A 22,705-nucleotide genomic window follows, 5' to 3' on the forward strand; every position below is an offset into this window, starting at 1 on the left:
CAGAATACAGAATTTAGAATATAGAATTTACATTGTTGAACACAGTATATGGAATATTGTATACAGAATACAGAATATAGAATTTAGAATACTGGATGTAGTAAGAGAATATGGAATTCAGAATACAGACTACAGAACACAGAATTTAGAACATGGAATTCAGAACACAGAGTTTAGATTTTAGAATATTGAATACTGAATATAGAATGTATAACACAGAATATACAACACAGATTATAGAATATAGAATACACAATGCAGAACACATTATTTAGAACATGGAATTCAGAAAACAGAATTTAGTATATAGAACACAGTATACAGAATGTTGAATATAGAATGTATAACACAGAATATAGAATATAGAAAACAGAATACAGAACCCAGAGTTTAGAACGTAGAATTCAGAACACTGAATTTAGAATATAGAGTACAGAATACAGAATATAGAATGTATACTTTAGAATGTACAAAACAGTCTATAGAATACAGAATACAGAAACCAGAATTTAGAACATTGAATGCAGAACACAGAATGTATAATATAGAATACAGAATAGAGAATGTAGAATAGAGAATGCAGAACACAGAATAAAGAATAGAGAATGAAGAATACAGAACCCAGAATTTAGAACATGGAATGCAGAACCCAGAATTTTGAATGCAGAACACAGAAATAGAATTTAGAATATGGAATGCAGAATATTGAATACAGAATATAGAATGTAGAACACAAAATATAGAATAGAGAAATTAGAACATGGAATGCAGAACACAGAATTAAGAATATAGATTACAGAACACTGAACATAGAATTTATAATATACAATGTAGAACACAGAATATAGAATATGGAAACAGAATACAGAAATCAGAATTCAGAGCATGGAATGCTGAACAGAGAATTTAGAATATAGAATACAGAATACTGAATATACTATTTAGAATATAGAATGTAGAACACCGAATTTAGAATACAGAATAAAGAATACTGAATATAGAATTTAGAATATAGAATGTAGAACACACAATATAGAATGTAGAATACAGAATGTAGAATCCAGAATAAAGAACATGCTATGCAGAACAAAAAATTAAGAATATAGATTAAATAATACTGAATATAGAATTTAGAATATAGAATGTAGAACACAGAATATAAAATATGGAAAACAGAATATAGAACCCAGAATTTAAATATGGAATGCAGAACACATAATTTAGAATATAGAATACAGAACGCTGAATATAGGATTTAGACTATAGAATGTGGAACACAGGATATAGAATATAGAAAAGAGGATATAGAAACCAGAATTTAGAACATGGAATGCAGAACAGAGAATTTAGAATATAGAATACGGAATGCTGAATATAGAATTTAGAATATAGTATGTAGAACACAGAATATAGAATATAGTATACGGAATGCAAAATATTGTATGTAAAATCTAGAATGAAAAACACACAATATAGAATATAGAATAGAGAATGTAGAAACCAGAATTTAGAACATGGAATGCAGAACACAGAATTTAGAATATAGAATACTGAATACAACATATGTAATTAAGAATATAGAAAGTAGAACACAGAATATAGAATAGAGAATTTAGAACATGGAATGCAGAACACAGAATTTAGATTATAGAATATATAATACTGAATATAGAATTTAGAATATAGAATGTAGAACACAGTATTAAAATATGGAAAACAGAATATAGAACCCAGAATTTAGAACTTTGAATGCAGAACACAGAATTAAGACTAAAGAGTACACATTAATTAATATAGATTTTAGAATATAGAATGTAGAACACAGTATATAGAATATAGAATATACAATAGAGAGTATAGTATCGAGAATTTTGAACATGTGATGCAGAACACAGAATTTACAATATAGAATACATTATACTGAATATAGAATATAGAATATAGAATGTAGAACACAGAATTTAGAATATAGAATACAGAATGCTAAATATAAAATTTACAATATAGAATGTAGAACACAGAATATAGAAAATAGAAAAGAGAATATAGAACACAGAATTTAGAACATAATATACGGAATATTTTATAAACAATTAAAAAATTCTATGTAGGAAATAGAATATAGAATATAAAATACATAATACTGAATAAATAATTTAGAGTATATAATGTAGAAAACAGAAAAAAAAATAGCAAGGAAAATATTGAAGCCAGATTTTGGAACATGGAAAGCAGAACTCAGAATTTAGAATATAGAATACAGCATACTGAATATGCAATTTAGACTATAGAATGTAAACACAGAATTTAGAATATAGAATAGAGAATACTGAATATAGAATTAATAATATAGAATGTAGCACACAGAATGTAGTATATACAATAGTGAATATAAAACCCAGAATTTAGAACATGGAATGCAGAACACAGAATTTAGAAAATAAAACACAGAATACTGAATATAGAATTTAGAACACAGGATATAGAATATAGAATACGGAATGCAGAATATTGAATACCAAATATAGACTATAGAACACAAAATATAGAATATGGAATACAGAATACAGAACCCAAAGTTTAGAACATACAATGCAGGCATAGAATTTGGAATATACAATACAGAATACTGAATATAGAATTTAGAGTATAAAATGTAGAACACAGAATATAGAATATAGAATATGGAATGCAGAATATAGAATACAGAATATAGAATGAAGAACACAGAATATATAATACGGCATAAATAATATACAATACAGAATATAGAATGAAGAACACAGTATATAGAATATGGAAAACAATACAGAACCCAGAATTTAGAACATGGAATGCAGAACACAGATTTTAGAATATAATATACAGAATAATGAATATAGAATTTAGAAAATAGAATGCAGAACACAGAATTTAGAATATAGAATGCACAGTACTGAATATAGAATTTATAAAAAGGAAAGTAGAACCCAGAATTTAGAATATAGAATACAGAATACTGAATATAGAATTTAGGATATAGAATGTAAACACAGAATAGAGAATAGAGAATAGAGAACCCAGAATTTAGTACATGGAATGCAGAACACACAAATTAGAATATAGAATACAAAATACTGAATATAGAATTTAGAATATAGAATATAGAACAAACAATATAGAATATAAAATACGGATGGCAGAATATAGGACGTAGAATATAGAATGAACGACCCAAATATATAATATAGAATAGAGAATATAGAAATCACAATTTAGAAATGGAATGCAGAACAGAGAAATTATACTATAGAATACAGTATACTGAATATAGACTTTAGAATTTAGAATGTAGAACATAGAATATAGAATATAGGATACGGAATGCAGAATATACTATGTAGAATATAGAATGCAGAACCCAAATATAGAATATATAATAGAGAGTATAGGACCCAGAACTTAGAACATGGAATGAAGAACAGAGAATTAAGAATATAGAATACAGAATACTGAATATAGAATTTAGAATATAGAATGTAGAACACAGAATTAAGAATATAGAATACAGAATAATGAATATAGAATTTAGAATATACAATATAGAACACAGAATATAGAATATAGTATAGAAAATATAGAACCCAGAATTTAGAACATGGAATGCAGAACACAGAATTTAGAATATAGAATACAGAATACTGAATATAGAATTTAGAATATGGAATATACAACTCAGAAAATAGAATAGAGAATATAGAAACCAGAATTTAGAAAATGGGATGCAGGACACAGAATTTAGAATATAGAATACAGAAACATCTATATACAATTCAGAATATAGAATGTAGAACACAGCATATAGAATATAGAATAGAGAATATAGAAGCCAAAATTTAGAGCATGTAGTGCAGAACACAGAATTTAGAATAAAGAATACAGACCACTGAATATAGAATTTAGAATATAGAATGTAGAACACAGAGTTCAGAATATAGAAAACGGAATACAGAATATAGAATTTAGAATATAGAATGTAAAACACAGAATATAGAATATGGAATACGGAATGCAGAATATAGAATACAGAATATAGAATGTAGAACACAGATTATACAATATGGAAAACAGAATAGACAACCCAGTATTTACAACATGGAATGCAGAACACAGAATTTAGAATTTATAATACAGAATACTGAATATAGAATTTGAACATAGAATGCGGAACACAGAATTTAGAATATAGAATACAGAATACTGAATATAGGATTTAGAACATGGAATGCAGAACCCAGAATTTAGAAAATAGAATAAAGTATACTGAATTTAAAATTTAGAATATAGAATGTTGAACACAAAATATAGAATATAGAATACATAATGCAGAATATAGTATACAGAATATAGAAATTAGAACACAGAATATAAAATATGGAAACAGAATACAGAACCCCGAAATTTGAACATGGTATGCAGAACACAGAATTTAGAACATACAATACAGAATACTGAATATAGAATTTGAATAATAGAATGAAGAACACAGAATATAGAGTATAGAATACGGAATGCAGAATATAGAATACAGAATATAGAATATAGAACACAGAATATAGACTATGGAAACAGTATACAGAACCCAGAATTTAGAACATAGAATGCAGAACACAGAATGTAGAATATTGAATACAGAATACAGAATATAGAATTTAGAAAGTAGATGTAGATCACAGAATATAGAACATAAATACAGAATGCAGAATATAGAATGCAGAATAAAGAACTAAGAACACAAAATATAGAATATATAAAAGAGAATTTAGAACCCAGAATTTAAAAACTGAATCAGAACACAGAATTTAGATTATAGAATACAGAATACTGAATATAGAATTTAGAATATAGAATGTAGAAGACATAATATAGAATATATAACACGGAATGCAGAATATAGAACGTACAATATAGAATGAAGAACAAAAAATATAGAATATATAATAGAGAATATAGAACCCAGAATTTAGAACATGGAATTCAAAGCATAGAATTTAGAATATAGAATACAGGATAATGAATATAGAATTTTGAATATACAATGTAGAACACAGTATATAGAATATAGAATACGGAATGCAGAATATAGAATGTAGAATATAGAATGAAGAACACAGAATATAGAATATAAAATAGAGAATATAGAACCCAGAATTTAGAACACGGAATGAAGAATACAGAATTTTGAATATAGAATATAGAATTTAGAATATAGCATGTAGAACACAGAATTTTGAATATAGAATTGAGAATACTAAATATAGAATTTAGAATATTGAATATCGAACACATAATATAGAATATAGAAAAGAGAATATAGAACCCAGAATTAAGAACACGGAATAAAAACACAGAATTTAGAATATAGATTATAGAATTTAGAATATAGAATGTAGAACATAAAATATACAATATTGAATACATAATGCAGAATATTATATACAGAATATAGAATTTAGAACACAGAATGTAAAATATGGAAACAGAATACAGAATCCCGAAATACGAACATCGAATGCAGAACACAGAATTTAGAATATAGAATAGAGAATACTGAATATAGAATTTAGAATATTGAATGAAGGACACAGAATATAGAATATAGAAAAGAGAATATAGAACACAGAATTTAGAACATGAAATGCAGAACACAGAATTTAGTATTTAGAATACAGATTACTGAATGTAGAATTTAGAATATACAATGCAGAACATAGAATATAGAATATATACTACGGAATAAGGAATATAGAATTTAGAATATAGAATGTAGAACACAGAATATATAATATAGAATATGGAATGCAGAATAAAGAATGTAGAAATAAGAATGGAGTTCACAAAATATAGAATATAGACTGGAGAATATAGAAGCCAGAATTTAGAACATAGAATACAGAACACAGAATTTAGAATATATAAAACAGAATACTGAATATAGAATTTAGAATATAGAATGTAGAACACAGAATATACAATATAGACAACTGAATGCAGAATATAGGATATAGAATATAGAATGAAGAACACAAATTATAGAATACAGAATAGAGAATATAGAACACAGAATTTTGAACACGGTATGCAGAACACAGAATTTAGAATAAAGAATATAGAATTTAGAATACAGAATTTAGAAAACAGCATATAAAATATACAATTCAGAATACTAAATATAGAATTTGGAAAATAAAATTTAGAACACAGAATATACATTGTAGAATACGGAATGCAGAATACAGAATATAGAATATAGAACACTGAATCTAGAATATGGAAAAAAGAATATAGAACACAGAATTTAGAACATGGAATGCAGAACACAGAATTTAGAAAATAAAATACAGAATACTGAATATAGGATTTAGAACACAGGATATAGAATATAGAATACGGAATGCAGAATATAGAATACCAAATATAGAATAAAGAAAACAAAATATAAAATATGGAATACAGAATACATAACACAGAATTTAGAATATGAAATGCAGAACACAGAATTTGGAATATACAATATAGAATTTAGAATATAGAATGTAGAATATAGAATGAAGAACACACAATATAGGATAGAGAATATAGAAAACAGAATTTAGAACACGGAATGAAGAACACAGAATTTTGAATATAGAATATAGAATTTACAATATACAATGTAGAACACAGAATTTTGAATATAGAATAGAGAATACTGAATATAGAATTTAGAGTACAGAATGTAGAACACAGAATATAGATTAAAGAATACGGAATGCAGAATATAGAATACAGAATATAGAATGTAGAAAACAGAATATAGAATATGGAAAAGAGAATACAGAACCCAGAATTTAGAACATGGAATGCAGAACACAGAATATAGAATATAGAATACAGAATACTGAATATAGAATTTAGAACATAGAATGCAGAACACAGAATTTAGAATATAGAATACAGAATACTGAATATTGAATTTAGAACATGGAATGCAGAACACAGAATTTAGAATGTAGAACACAGAAATACAATTTAGAATACAGAATGCAGAATATTGAATACAGAATATAGAATGTACAACACAAAATATAAAATATGTAAAACAAAATACAGAACCCAGAATTTAAAACATGGATTGCAGAACACAGAATTTAGAAAATAGAATACAGAATACTTAATATAGAGTTTACAACATAGAATGCAGAACCCAGAATTTAGAATATAGAATACAGAATACTGAATGTAGAATTTAGAACATGGAATGCAGAACACAGAATTTAGAATATTGAATACAGAATAATGAATATAGAAATAGAATATAGAATGTAGCACACAGAATATAGTATATAGAATAGAGAATATAGAACCCAGAATTTAGAACATGGAATGCAGAACACAGAATTTAGAAAATAAAATACAGAATACTGAATATAGGATTTAGAACACAGGATATAGAATATAGAATACGGAATGCAGAATATAGAATACCAAATATAGAATATAGAACACAAAATATAAAATATGGAATACAGAATTCATAACCAGGGATTTAGAATATGAAATGCAGAACACAGAATTTGGAATATAGAATATAGAATTTAGAATATAGAATGTAGAATATAGAATGAAGAGCACACAATATAGAATATAGAATAGAGAATATAGAACCCAGAATTTAGAACACGGAATGAAGAACACAGAATTTTGAATATAGAATATAGAATTTAGAATATACAATGTAGAACACAGAATTTTGAATATAGAATAGAGAAAACTGAATATAGAATTTAGAGTACAGAATGTAGAACACAGAATATAGAATATAGAATACGGAATGCAGAATATGGAATACAGAATGTAGAATGAAAATCTCAGAATAGAGAATACGGCATAAAGAATATACAATACACAATATAGAATGTAGAACACAGAATATAAAAAATGGAAAACAGTATACAGAAACCAGAATTTAGAACATGGATTGCAGAACACAGAATTTGGAATATAGAATACAGAATACTGAATATAGAATTTAGAGTATAGAAATTAGAACACAGAATATAGAATATAGAATACGGAATGCAGAATATAGAATACAGAATATAGAATGGAAAACAGAATAGAGAATACAGCATAAAGAATATACAATACAGAATATAGAATGAAAAACACAGAATATAAAAAATGAAAAACAGATTACAGAAACCAGAATTTAGAACATGGATTGCAGAACACAGAATTTAGAATATGATATACAGAATACTGAATATAGAATTTAGAACATAGAATTCAGACACAGAATTTAGAACATAGAATAAACAATACTGAATATAGAATTTAGAATATAGAATGTAGAACACAGAATATATAACATAGAATAGAGAATATAGAACCCAGAATTTAGAACATGGAATGCAGATCACAAAAATTATAATATAGAATACAAAATAGTGAATATTGAATTTAGAATATAGAAATAGAACACAGAATATAGAATATAAAATACGGAATGCAGAATAAAGAAGGTAGAATATAGAATGAAGAACACAAAATAAAGAATATAGAATAGAGAATATAGCAACCAGAATTAAGAAATGGAATGCAGAACAGAGAATTGAGAATATAGAATTCAGAAAACTGAATAAATATTTTAGAATATAGAATGTAGAACATAGAATATAGAATATAGAATACGGAATGCAGAATATACTTTGTAGAATGTAGAATGAAGAACACATATATAGAATGTATACTAGAGAGAATAGAACACAGAACTTAGAACCCGGAATGCAGAACATAGAATTAAGAATATAGAATACAGAATATTAAATATAGAACTTAGAATATAGAATGTAGAACACTTAATAAAGAATATAAAATACAGAATACTGAATATAGAATTTAGAATGTAGAATATAGAACACAGAATATAGAATATAGATAAGAAAATATAGAACCCTTAATTTAGAACATGGGTGCAGAACACAGAATTTAGAATATAGAATACAGTATACTCAATACCGTATGCAGAATATAGAATGTAGAACACAGAGTATAGAATATAGAATACGGAATACAGAATATAGAATATAGAACACAGAATATGGAATATGGAAAACAGAATACAGAACCCAGAATTTAGACCATAGAATGCAGAACACAGAATTAAGGCTTTAGTTTACAGAATGCTGAATATAGAATTTAGAACATAGAATTCAAAACACAGAATATGGAATACAGCATACAGAACGCAGGATTCAGAACATGGAATTCAGAACACACAATACATAATATAGAATAAAGTAATAGAATGTAGAATATAGAATGTAGAACACAGAAAATAGAATATAGAATACAGAATGCAGTATGCAGAATTTAGAACAAGGAATTCAGAACACAGAATATATAATAAAGTATACCGAAATATTATGTGGTATATAGAATGTTGTACACAGAATTTATAATATAGAATACAGTATATAGAATGTACAATACAGAATGTACAACACAGAATATTGAATACAGATTCCGGAATACAGAACCCAGAATTTAGAACATGGAAATCAGAACGCATAATATAGAATATAGTATACAGAATACATAATATACAATGTAGAATACAGAATGTAGAACACAGAATATAGAATACAGAAAGCAGAAACTTGATTATACAAGTTATAATTCAGAACACAGAATTTAGAATATAGAGTGCAGAATACAGAATATAGAATATAAAATTTACATTGTTGAACACAGTGTATGGAATATTGTATACAGAATACAGAATATAGAATGTAGAATACTGGATGTAGTAAGAGAATATGGAATTCAGAATACAGACTACAGAACACAGAATTTAGAACATGGAATTCAGAACACAGAGTTTAGATTTTAGAATATTGAATACTGAATATAGAATGTATAACACAGAATATACAACACAGATTATAGAATATAGAATACACAATGCAGAACACATTATTTAGAACATGGAATTCAGAAAACAGAATTTAGTATATAGAATACCGTATACAGAATGTTGAATATAGAATGTATAACACAGAATATAGAGTATAGAAAACAGAATACAGAACCCAGAGTTTAGAACGTAGAATTCAGAACACTGAACTTAGAATATAGAGCACATAATACAGAATATAGAATGTATACTTTAGAATGTACAAAACAGACTATAGAATACAGAATACAGAAACAAGAATTTAGAACATTGAATGCAGAACACAGAATGTAGAATATAGAATACAGAATAGAGAATGTAGAAAAGAGAATGCAGAACACAGAATAAAGGATAGAGAATGAAGAATACAGAACCCAGAATTTAGAACATGGAATGCAGAACCCAGAATGTAGAATGTAGAACACAGAAATAGAATTTAGAATACGGAATGCAGAATATTGAATACAGAATATAGAATGTAGAACACAAAATATAGAATATAGAAATTAGAACATGGAATGCAGAACACAGAATTAAGAATATAGATTACAGAACACTGAACATAGAATTTATAATATACAATGTAGAACACAGAATATAGAATATGGAAACAGGATACAGAAATCAGAATTCAGAACATGGAATGCAGAACACAGAATTTAGAATATAGAATACAGAATACTGAATATACTATTTAGAATATAGAATGTAGAACAACGAATTTAGAATATAGAATAAAGAATACTGAATATAGAATTTAGAATATAGAATGTAGAACACAGAATATAGAATGTAGAATACAGAATGTAGAATCCCCGAATAAAGAACATGTTATGCAGAACACAGAATTAAGAATATAGATTAAATAATACTGAATATAGAATTTAGAATGTAGAATGTAGAACATAGAATATAGAATATAGATTATAGATCGCAGACCTAAGAACATGGAATGCAGAACACAGAATTTAGAACATTGAATGCAGAACACGGTATTTAGAACATACAATACAGAATACTGAATATAGAATTTTGAATATAGAATGAAGAACACAGAATTTAGAATATGGAATACAGATTACTGAATATAGAATTTAGAATATAAAATGTAAAACACAGAATATAGAAAATAGAATAGAGAATGTAGAACCCAGAATTTGGTACATGGAATCAGAACCCAGAATTTAGAATATACAATACAGAACACTGAATATGGAATTTAGAATATAGAATGTAGAACACAGAATATAGAATATAGAATAAAGTGTATAGAACCCAGAATTTAGAACATGGAATGCAGAACACAGAATTCAGAATATAGAATACAGAATAGTGCATATAGAATTTAGAATATGGAATGTAGAACACAGAAAAAAAGAATATAGAATACCTAATACACAATATAGATTGTAGAATATAGAATGAAATGCACAAAATTTAGAACATAGAATAGAGAATATAGAACACAGAATTTAGAACATGGAAACCAGGTCACAGAATTAAGAATATAGAATACAGAATACCAAATATAGAATTTAGAATATAGAATGCAGAACACAGAATATAGAATATAGAATACAGAATACTCAATATAGAATTTACAACATGGAATGCAGAACACAGAATTTAGAATATAGAATAAAGAATATAGAAGCCAGAATATACAACATGGAATACAAAACACAGAATTTAGAATATAGAATACAGAATACGGAATATAGAATTTAGAATATAGAATTTAGAACACAGAATATAGAATATAGAATACGGAATTCAAAATTTAGTATGAAGGATCTAGAAAGAAGAACACAGTATATAGAATATGGAAAACAATACAGAACCCAGAATTTAGAACATGGAATGCAGAACACAGATTTTAGAATATAATATACAGAATAATGAATATAGAATTTAGAAAATAGAATGCAGAACACAGAATTTAGAATATAGAATGCACAGTACTGAATATAGAATTTATAAAAAGGAAAGCAGAACACAGAATTTAGAATATAGAATACAGAATACTGAATATGGAATTTACAACATGAAATGCAGAACACAGAATTTAGAATATAGAATAAAGAATATAGAAGCCAGAATATACAACATGGAATGCAAAACACAGAATTAAGAATATAGAATACAGAATACGGAATATAGAATTTAGAATATAGAATTTAGAACACAGAATATAGAATATAGAATACGGAATTCAAAATTTATTATGAAGGATCTAGAAAGAAGAACACAGTATATAGAATATATAAAAGAGAATATAGAACCCAGAATTTAGAAATTGAATGCAGAGAACAGAATTAATAATATAGAATACAAAATACTTAATATAGAATTTAGAATGTAGAAAGAAGAACACAGAATACAGAATATAGAAAAGACAATTTACAACATGGAATGCAGAACACAGAATTTAGAATATAGAATACAGAATACTGAATATAGAATTTTGAAAATAGAAGGTAGAACACAGAATATATAATGCAGAATACTGAATGCAGAATATAGAATACAGAATATAGAATGTAGAACACAGAATATAAAATATGGAAAACAGAATATAGAACCCAGAATTTAAATATGGAATGCAGAACACATAATTTAGAATATAGAATACAGAAAGCTGAATATAGGATTTAGACTATAGAATGTGGAACACAGGATATAGAATATAGAAAAGAGGATATAGAAACCAGAATTTAGAACATGGAATGCAGAAGAGAGAATTTAGAATATAGAATACGGAATGCTGAATATAGAATTTAGAATATAGTATGTAGAACACAGAATATAGAATATAGTATACGGAATGCAAAATATTGTATGTAAAATCTAGAATGAAAAACACACAATATAGAATATAGAATAGAGAATGTAGAAACCAGAATTTAGAACATGGAATGCAGAACACAGAATTTAGAATATAGAATACTGAATACAATATATATCATTAAGAATATAGAAAGTAGAACACAGAATATAGAATAGAGAATTTAGAACATGGAATGCAGAACACAGAATTTAGATTATAGAATATATAATACTGAATATAGAATGTAGAACACAGTATTAAAATATGGAAAACAGAATATAGAACCCAGAATTTAGAACTTTGAATGCAGAACACAGAATTAAGACTATAGAATACACATTAATTAATATAGATTTTAGAATATAGAATGTAGAACACAGTATATAGAATATAGAATATACAATAGAGAGTATAGTATCGAGAATTTTGAACATGTGATGCAGAACACAGTATTTAGAATATAGAATACATTATACTGAATATAGAATATAGAATATAGAATGTAGAACACAGAATTTAGAATATAGAATACAGAATGCTGAATATAAAATTTACAATATAGAATGTAGAACACAGAATATACAAAAATAGAAAATAGAATATAGAACACAGAATTTAGAACATAATATACGGAATATTTTATAAACAATTAAAAAATTCTATGTAGGACATAGAATATAGAATATAAAATACATAATACTGAATAAATAATTTAGAATATATAATGTAGAAAACAGAAAAAAAATAGCAAGGAAAATATTGAAGCCAGATTTTGGAACATGGAAAGCAGAACTCAGAATTTAGAATATAGAATACAGCATACTGAATATGCAATTTAGACTATAGAATGTAAACACAGAATATAGAATATAAATACAGAATACTGAATATAGAATTTATAATATAGAATGTAGCACACAGAATGTAGTATATACAATAGTGAATATAAAACCCAGAATTTAGAACATGGAATGCAGAACACAGAATTTAGAAAATAAAACACAGAATACTGAATATAGAATTTAGAACACAGGATATAGAATATAGAATACGGAATGCAGAATATTGAATACCAAATATAGACTATAGAACACAAAATATAGAATATGGAATACAGAATACAGAACCCAAAGTTTAGAACATACAATGCAGAACACAGAATTTGGAATATACAATACAGAATACTGAATATAGAATTTAGAGTATAAAATGTAGAACACAGAATATAGAATATAGAATACGGAATGCAGAATATAGAATACAGAATATAGAATGAAGAACACAGAATATATAATACGGCATAAATAATATACAATACAGAATATAGAATGAAGAACACAGTATATAGAATATGGAAAACAATACAGAACCCAGAATTTAGAACATGGAATGCAGAACACAGATTTTAGAATATAATATAAAGAATAATGAAAATAGAATTTAGAAAATAGAATGCAGAACCCAGAATTTAGAATATAGAATGCACAGTACTGAATAAAGAATTTATAAAAAGGAAAGCAGAACACAGAATTTAGAATATAGAATACAGAATACTGAATATGGAATTTACAACATGAAATGCAGAACACAGGATTTAGAATATAGAATAAAGGATATAGAAGCCAGAATACACAACATGGAATACAAAACACAGAATTTAGAATATAGAATACAGAATACGGAATATAGAATTTAGAATATAGAATTTAGAACACAGAATATAGAATATAGAATACGGAATTCAAAATTTATTATGAAGGATCTAGAAAGAAGAACACAGTATATAGAATATATAAAAGAGAATATAGAACCCAGAATTTAGAAATTGAATGCAGAGAACAGAATTAATAATATAGAATACAAAATACTTAATATAGAATTTAGAATGTAGAAAGAAGAACACAGAATACAGAATATAGAAAAGACAATTTACAACATGGAATGCAGAACACTGAATTTAGAATATAGAATACAGAATACTGAATATAGAACTTTGAAAATAGAAGGTAGAACACAGAATATATAATGCAGAATACTGAATGCAGAATATAGAATACAGAATATAGAATGTAGAACACAGAATATAAAATATGGAAAACAGAATATAGAACCCAGAATTTAAATATGGAATGCAGAACACATAATTTAGAATATAGAATACAGAACGCTGAATATAGGATTTAGATATAGAATGTGGAACACAGGATATAGAATATAGAAAAGAGGATATAGAAACCAGAATTTAGAACATGGAATGCAGAACAGAGAATTTAGAATATAGAATACGGAATGCTGAATATAGAATTTAGAATATAGTATGTAGAACACAGAATATAGAATATAGTATACGGAATGCAAAATATTGTATGTAAAATCTAGAATGAAAAACACACAATATAGAATATAGAATAGAGAATGTAGAAACCAGAATTTAGAACATGGAATGCAGAACACAGAATTTAGAATATAGAATACTGAATACAATATATATAATTAAGAATATAGAAAGTAGAACACAGAATATAGAATAGAGGATTTAGAACATGGAATGCAGAACACAGAATTTAGATTATTGAATATATAATACTGAATATAGAATTTAGAATATAGAATGTAGAACACAGTATTAAAATATGGAAAACAGAATATAGAACCCAGAATTTAGAACTTTGAATGCAGAACACAGAATTAAGACTATAGAATACACATTAATTAATATAGATTTTAGAATATAGAATGTAGAACACAGCTTATAGAATATAGAATATACAATAGAGAGTATAGTATCGAGAATTTTGAACATGTGATGCAGAACACAGAATTTAGAATATAGAATACATTATACTGAATATAGAATATAGAATATAGAATGTAGAACACAGAATTTAGAATATAGAATACAGAATGCTGAATATAAAATTTACAATATAGAATGTAGAACACAGAATATATAAAATAGAAAATAGAATATAGAACACAGAATTTAGAACATAATATACGGTATATTTTATAAACAATTAAAAAATTCTATGTAGGACATAGAATATAGAATATAAAATACATAATACTGAATAAATAATTTAGAATATATAATGTAGAAAACAGAAAAAAAATAGCAAGGAAAATATTGAAGCCAGATTTTGGAACATGGAAAGCAGGACTCAGAATTTAGAGTATAGAATACAGCATACTGAATATGCAATTTAGACTATAGAATGTAAACACAGAATTTAGAATATAGAATACAGAATACTGAATATAGAATTAATAATATAGAATGTAGCACACAGAATGTAGTATATACAATAGTTAATATAAAACCCAGAATTTAGAACATGGAATGCAGAACACAGAATTTAGAAAATAAAACACAGAATACTGAATATAGAATTTAGAACACAGGATATAGAATATAGAATACGGAATGCAGAATATTGAATACCAAATATAGACTATAGAACACAAAATATAGAATATGGAATACAGAATACAGAACCCAAAGTTTAGAACATACAATGCAGAACACAGAATTTGGAATATACAATACAGAATACTGAATATAGAATTTAGAGTATAAAATGTAGAACACAGAATATAGAATATAGAATACGGAATGCAGAATATAGAATACAGAATATAGAATGAAGAACACAGAATATATAATACGGCATAAATAATATACAATACAGAATATAGAATGAAGAACACAGTATATAGAATATGGAAAACAATACAGAACCCAGAATTTAGAACATGGAATGCAGAACACAGATTTAAGAATATAATATACAGAATAATGAATATAGAATTTAGAAAATAGAATGCAGAACACAGAATTTAGAATATAGAATGCACAGTACTGAATATAGAATTTATAAAAAGGAAAGCAGAACACAGAATTTAGAATATAGAATACAGAATACTGAATATGGAATTTAGAATATAGAATGTAAACACAGAATAGAGAATAGAGAATAGAGAACCCAGAATTTAGTACATGGAATGCAGAACACACAAATTAGAATATAGAATACAAAATACTGAATATAGAATTAAGAATATAGTATATAGAACAAACAATATAGAATTTAAAATACGGATGGCAGAATATAGGACGTAGAATATAGAATGAACGACCCAAATATATAATATAGAATAGAGAATATAGAAAGCACAATTTAGAAATGGAATGCAGAACAGAGAATTTATACTATAGAATACAGAATACTGAATATAGATTTTAGAATTAAGAATGAAGAACATAGAATATAGAATATAGGATACGGAATGCAGAATATACTATGTAGAATATAGAATGCAGAACACAAATATAGAATATATAATAGAGAGTATAGGACCCAGAACTTAGAACATGGAATGAAGAACAGAGAATTAATAATATAGAATACAGAATACTGAATATAGAATTTAGAATATAGAATATACAACTCAGAAAATTGAATAGAGAATATAGAAACCAGAATTTAGAAAATGGGATGCAGGACACAGAATTTAGAATATAGAATACAGAAACATCTATATACAATTCAGAATATAGAATGTAAAACACAGCATATAGAATATAGAATAGAGAATATAGAAGCCAAAATTTAGAGCATGTAGTGCAGAACACAGAATTTAGAATATAGAATACAGACCACTGAATATAGAATTTAGAATATAGAATGTAGAACACAGAGTTCAGAATATAGAAAACGGAATACAGAATATAGAATTTAGAATATAGAATGTAAAACACAGAATATAGAATATGGAATACGGAATGCAGAATATAGAATACAGAATATAGAATGTAGAACACAGATTATACAATATGGAAAACAGAATAGACAACCCAGTATTTACAACATGGAATGCAGAACACAGAATTTAGAATTTATAATACAGAATACTGAATATAGAATTTAGAACATAGAATGCGGAACACAGAATTTAGAATATAGAATACAGAATACTGAATATAGGATTTAGAACATGGAATGCAGAACCCAGAATTTAGAAAATAGAATAAAGAATACTGAATATAAAATTTAGAATATAGAATGTTGAACACAAAATAGAGAATATAGAATACATAATGCAGAATATAGTATACAGAATATAGAAATTAGAACACAGAATATAAAATATGGAAACAGAATACAGAACCCCGAAATTTGAACATGGTATGCAAAACACAGAATTTAGAACATACAATACAGAATACTGAATATAGAATTTGAATAATAGAATGAAGAACACAGAATATAGAGTATAGAATACGGAATGCAGAATATAGAATACAGAATATAGAATATAGAACACAGAATATAGAATATGGAAAACAGTATACAGAACCCAGAATTTAGAACATAGAATGCAGAACACAGAATGTAGAATATTGAATACAGAATACAGAATATAGAATTTAGAAAGTAGATGTAGATCACAGAATATAGAACATAAATACAGAATGCAGAATATAGAATGCAGAATAAAGAACTAAGAACACAAAATATAGAATATATAAAAGAGAATTTAGAACCCAGAATTTAAAAATTGAATCAGAAAACAGAATTTAGATTATAGAATACAGAATACTGATTATAGAATTTAGAATATAGAATGTAGACGACATAATATAGAATATATAACACGGAATGCAGAATATAGAACGTACAATATAGAATGAAGAACAAAAAATATAGAATATATAATAGAGAATATAGAACCCAGAATTTAGAACATGGAATTCAAAGCATAGAATTTAGAATATAGAATACTGGATAATGAATATAGAATTTTGAATATAGAATGTAGAACACAGTATATAGAATATAGAATACGGAATGCAGAATATAGAATGTAGAATATAGAATGAAGAACACAGAATATAGAATATAGAATAGAGAATATAGAACCCAGAATTTAGAACACGGAATGAAGAATACAGAATTTTGAATATAGAATATAGAATTTAGAATATAGCATGTAGAACACAGAATTTTGAATATAGAATTGAGAATACTAAATATTGAATTTAGAATATTGAATGTCGAACACAGAATATAGAATATAGAAAAGAGAATATAGAACCCAGAATTAAGAACACGGAATAAAAACACAGAATTTAGAATATAGATTATAGAATTTAGAATATAGAATGTAGAACATAAAATATACAATATTGAATACATAATGCAGAATATTATATACAGAATATAGAATTTAGAACACAGAATGTAAAATATGGAAACAGAATACAGAATCCCAAAATACGAACATCGAATGCAGAACACAGAATTTAGAATATAGAATAGAGAATACTGAATATAGAATTTAGAATATTGAATGAAGGACACAGAATATAGAATATAGAAAAGAGAATATAGAACACAGAATTTAGAACATGAAATGCAGAACACAGAATTTAGTATTTAGAATACAGATTACTGAATGTAGAATTTAGAATATACAATGCAGAACATAGAATATAGAATATATACTACGGAATAAGGAATATAGAATTTAGAATATAGAATGTAGAACACAGAATATATAATATAGAATATGGAATGCAGAATAAAGAATGTAGAAATAAGAATGGAGTTCACAAAATATAGAATATAGACTGGAGAATATAGAAGCCAGAATTTAGAACATAGAATACAGAACACAGAATTTAGAATATATAAAACAGAATACTGAATATAGAATTTAGAATATAGAATGTAGAACACAGAATATACAATATAGACAACTGAATGCAGAATATAGGATATAGAATATAGAATGAAGAACACAAATTATAGAATACAGAATAGAGAATATAGAACACAGAATTTTGAACACGGTATGCAGAACACAGAATTTAGAATAAAGAATATAGAATTTAGAATACAGAATTTAGAAAACAGCATATAGAATATACAATTCAGAATAGTAAATATAGAATTTGGAAAATAAAATTTAGAACACAGAATATACATTGTAGAATACGGAATGCAGAATACAGAATACAGAATATAGAATATAGAACACTGAATCTAGAATATGGAAAAAAGAATATAGAACACAGAATTTAGAACATGGAATGCAGAACACAGAATTTAGAAAATAAAATACAGAATACTGAATATAGGATTTAGAACACAGGATATAGAATATAGAATACGGAATGCAGAATATAGAATACCAAATATAGAATAAAGAAAACAAAATATAAAATATGGAATACAGAATACATAACCCAGAATTTAGAATATGAAATGCAGAACACAGAATTTGGAATATACAATATAGAATTTAGAATATAGAATGTAGAATATAGAATGAAGAACACACAATATATGATAGAGAATATAGAAAACAGAATTTAGAACACGGAATGAAGAACACAGAATTTTGAATATAGAATATAGAATTTACAATATACAATGTAGAACACAGAATTTTGAATATAGAATAGAGAATACTGAATATAGAATTTAGAGTACAGAATGTAGAACACAGAATATAGATTAAAGAATACGGAATGCAGAATATAGAATACAGAATATAGAATGTAGAAAACAGAATATAGAATATGGAAAAGAGAATACAGAACCCAGAATTTAGAACATGGAATGCAGAACACAGAATATAGAATATAGAATACAGAATACTGAATATAGAATTTAGAACATAGAATGCAGAACACAGAATTTAGAATATAGAATACAGAATACTGAATATTGAATTTAGAACATGGAATGCAGAACACAGAATTTAGAATGTAGAACACAGAAATACAATTTAGAATACAGAATGCAGAATATTGAATACAGAATATAGAATGTACAACACAAAATATAAAATATGTAAAACAAAATACAGAACCCAGAATTTAAATCATGGATTGCAGAACACAGAATTTAGAAAATAGAATACAGAATACTTAATATAGAGTTTACAACATAGAATGCAGAACCCAGAATTTAGAATATAGAATACAGAATACTGAATGTAGAATTTAGAATATGGAATGCAGAACACAGAATTTAGAATATTGAATACAGAATAATGAATATAGAAATAGAATATAGAATGTAGCACACAGAATATAGTATATAGAATAGAGAATATAGAACCCAGAATTTAGAACATGGAATGCAGAACACAGAATTTAGAAAATAAAATACAGAATACTGAATATAGGATTTAGAACACAGGATATAGAATATAGAATACGGAATGCAGAATATAGAATACCAAATATAGAATATAGAACACAAAATATAAAATATGGAATACAGAATTCATAACCAGGGATTTAGAATATGAAATGCAGAACACAGAATTTGGAATATAGAATATAGAATTTAGAATATAGAATGTAGAATATAGAATGAAGAACACACAATATAGAATATAGAATAGAGAATATAGAACCCAGAATTTAGAACACGGAATGAAGAACACAGAATTTTGAATATAGAATATAGAATTTAGAATATACAATGTAGAACACAGAATTTTGAATATAGAATAGAGAAAACTGAATATAGAATTTAGAGTACAGAATGTAGAACACAGAATATAGAATATAGAATACGGAATGCAGAATATGGAATACAGAATGTAGAATGAAAATCTCAGAATAGAGAATACGGCATAAAGAATATACAATACACAATATAGAATGTAGAACACAGAATATAAAAAATGGAAAACAGTATACAGAAACCAGAATTTAGAACATGGATTGCAGAACACAGAATTTGGAATATAGAATACAGAATACTGAATATAGAATTTAGAGTATAGAAATTAGAACACAGAATATAGAATATAGAATACGGAATGCAGAATATAGAATACAGAATATAGAATGGAAAACAGAATAGAGAATACAGCATAAAAAATATACAATACAGAATATAGAATGAAAAACACAGAATATAAAAAATGAAAAACAGATTACAGAAACCAGAATTTAGAACATGGATTGCAGAACACAGAGTTTAGAATATGATATACAGAATACTGAATATAGAATTTAGAACTTAGAATTCAGACACAGAATTTAGAACATAGAATAAACAATACTGAATATAGAATTTAGAATATAGAATGTAGAACACAGAATATATAACATAGAATAGAGAATATAGAACCCAGAATTTAGAACATGGAATGCAGATCACAAAAATTATAATATAGAATACAAAATAGTGAATATAGAATTTAGAATATAGAAATAGAACACAGAATATAGAATATAAAATACGGAATGCAGAATAAAGAAGGTAGAATATAGAATGAAGAACACAAAATAAAGAATATAGAATAGAGAATATAGCAACCAGAATTAAGAAATGGAATGCAGAACAGAGAATTTAGAATATAGAATGCACAGTACTGAATATAGAATTTATAAAAAGGAAAGCAGAACACAGAATTTAGAATATAGAATACAGAATACTGAATATGGAATTTAGAATATAGAATGTAAACACAGAATAGAGAATAGAGAATAGAGAACCCAGAATTTAGTACATGGAATGCAGAACACACAAATTAGAATATAGAATGCAAAATACTGAATATAGAATTAAGAATATAGTATATAGAACAAACAATATAGAATATAAAATACGGATGGCAGAATATAGGACGTAGAATATAGAATGAACGACCCAAATATATAATATAGAATAGAGAATATAGAAAGCACAATTTAGAAATGGAATGCAGAACAGAGAATTTATACTATAGAATACAGAATACTGAATATAGATTTTAGAATTAAGAATGAAGAACATAGAATATAGAATATAGGATACGGAATGCAGAATATACAATGTAGATTATAGAATGCAGAACACAAATATAGAATATATAATAGAGAGTATGGGACCCAG

This window comes from Vicugna pacos, unplaced genomic scaffold (genome assembly GCF_048564905.1).
Source record: "Vicugna pacos unplaced genomic scaffold, VicPac4 scaffold_20, whole genome shotgun sequence".
Taxonomy (NCBI): Eukaryota; Metazoa; Chordata; class Mammalia; order Artiodactyla; family Camelidae; genus Vicugna; species Vicugna pacos.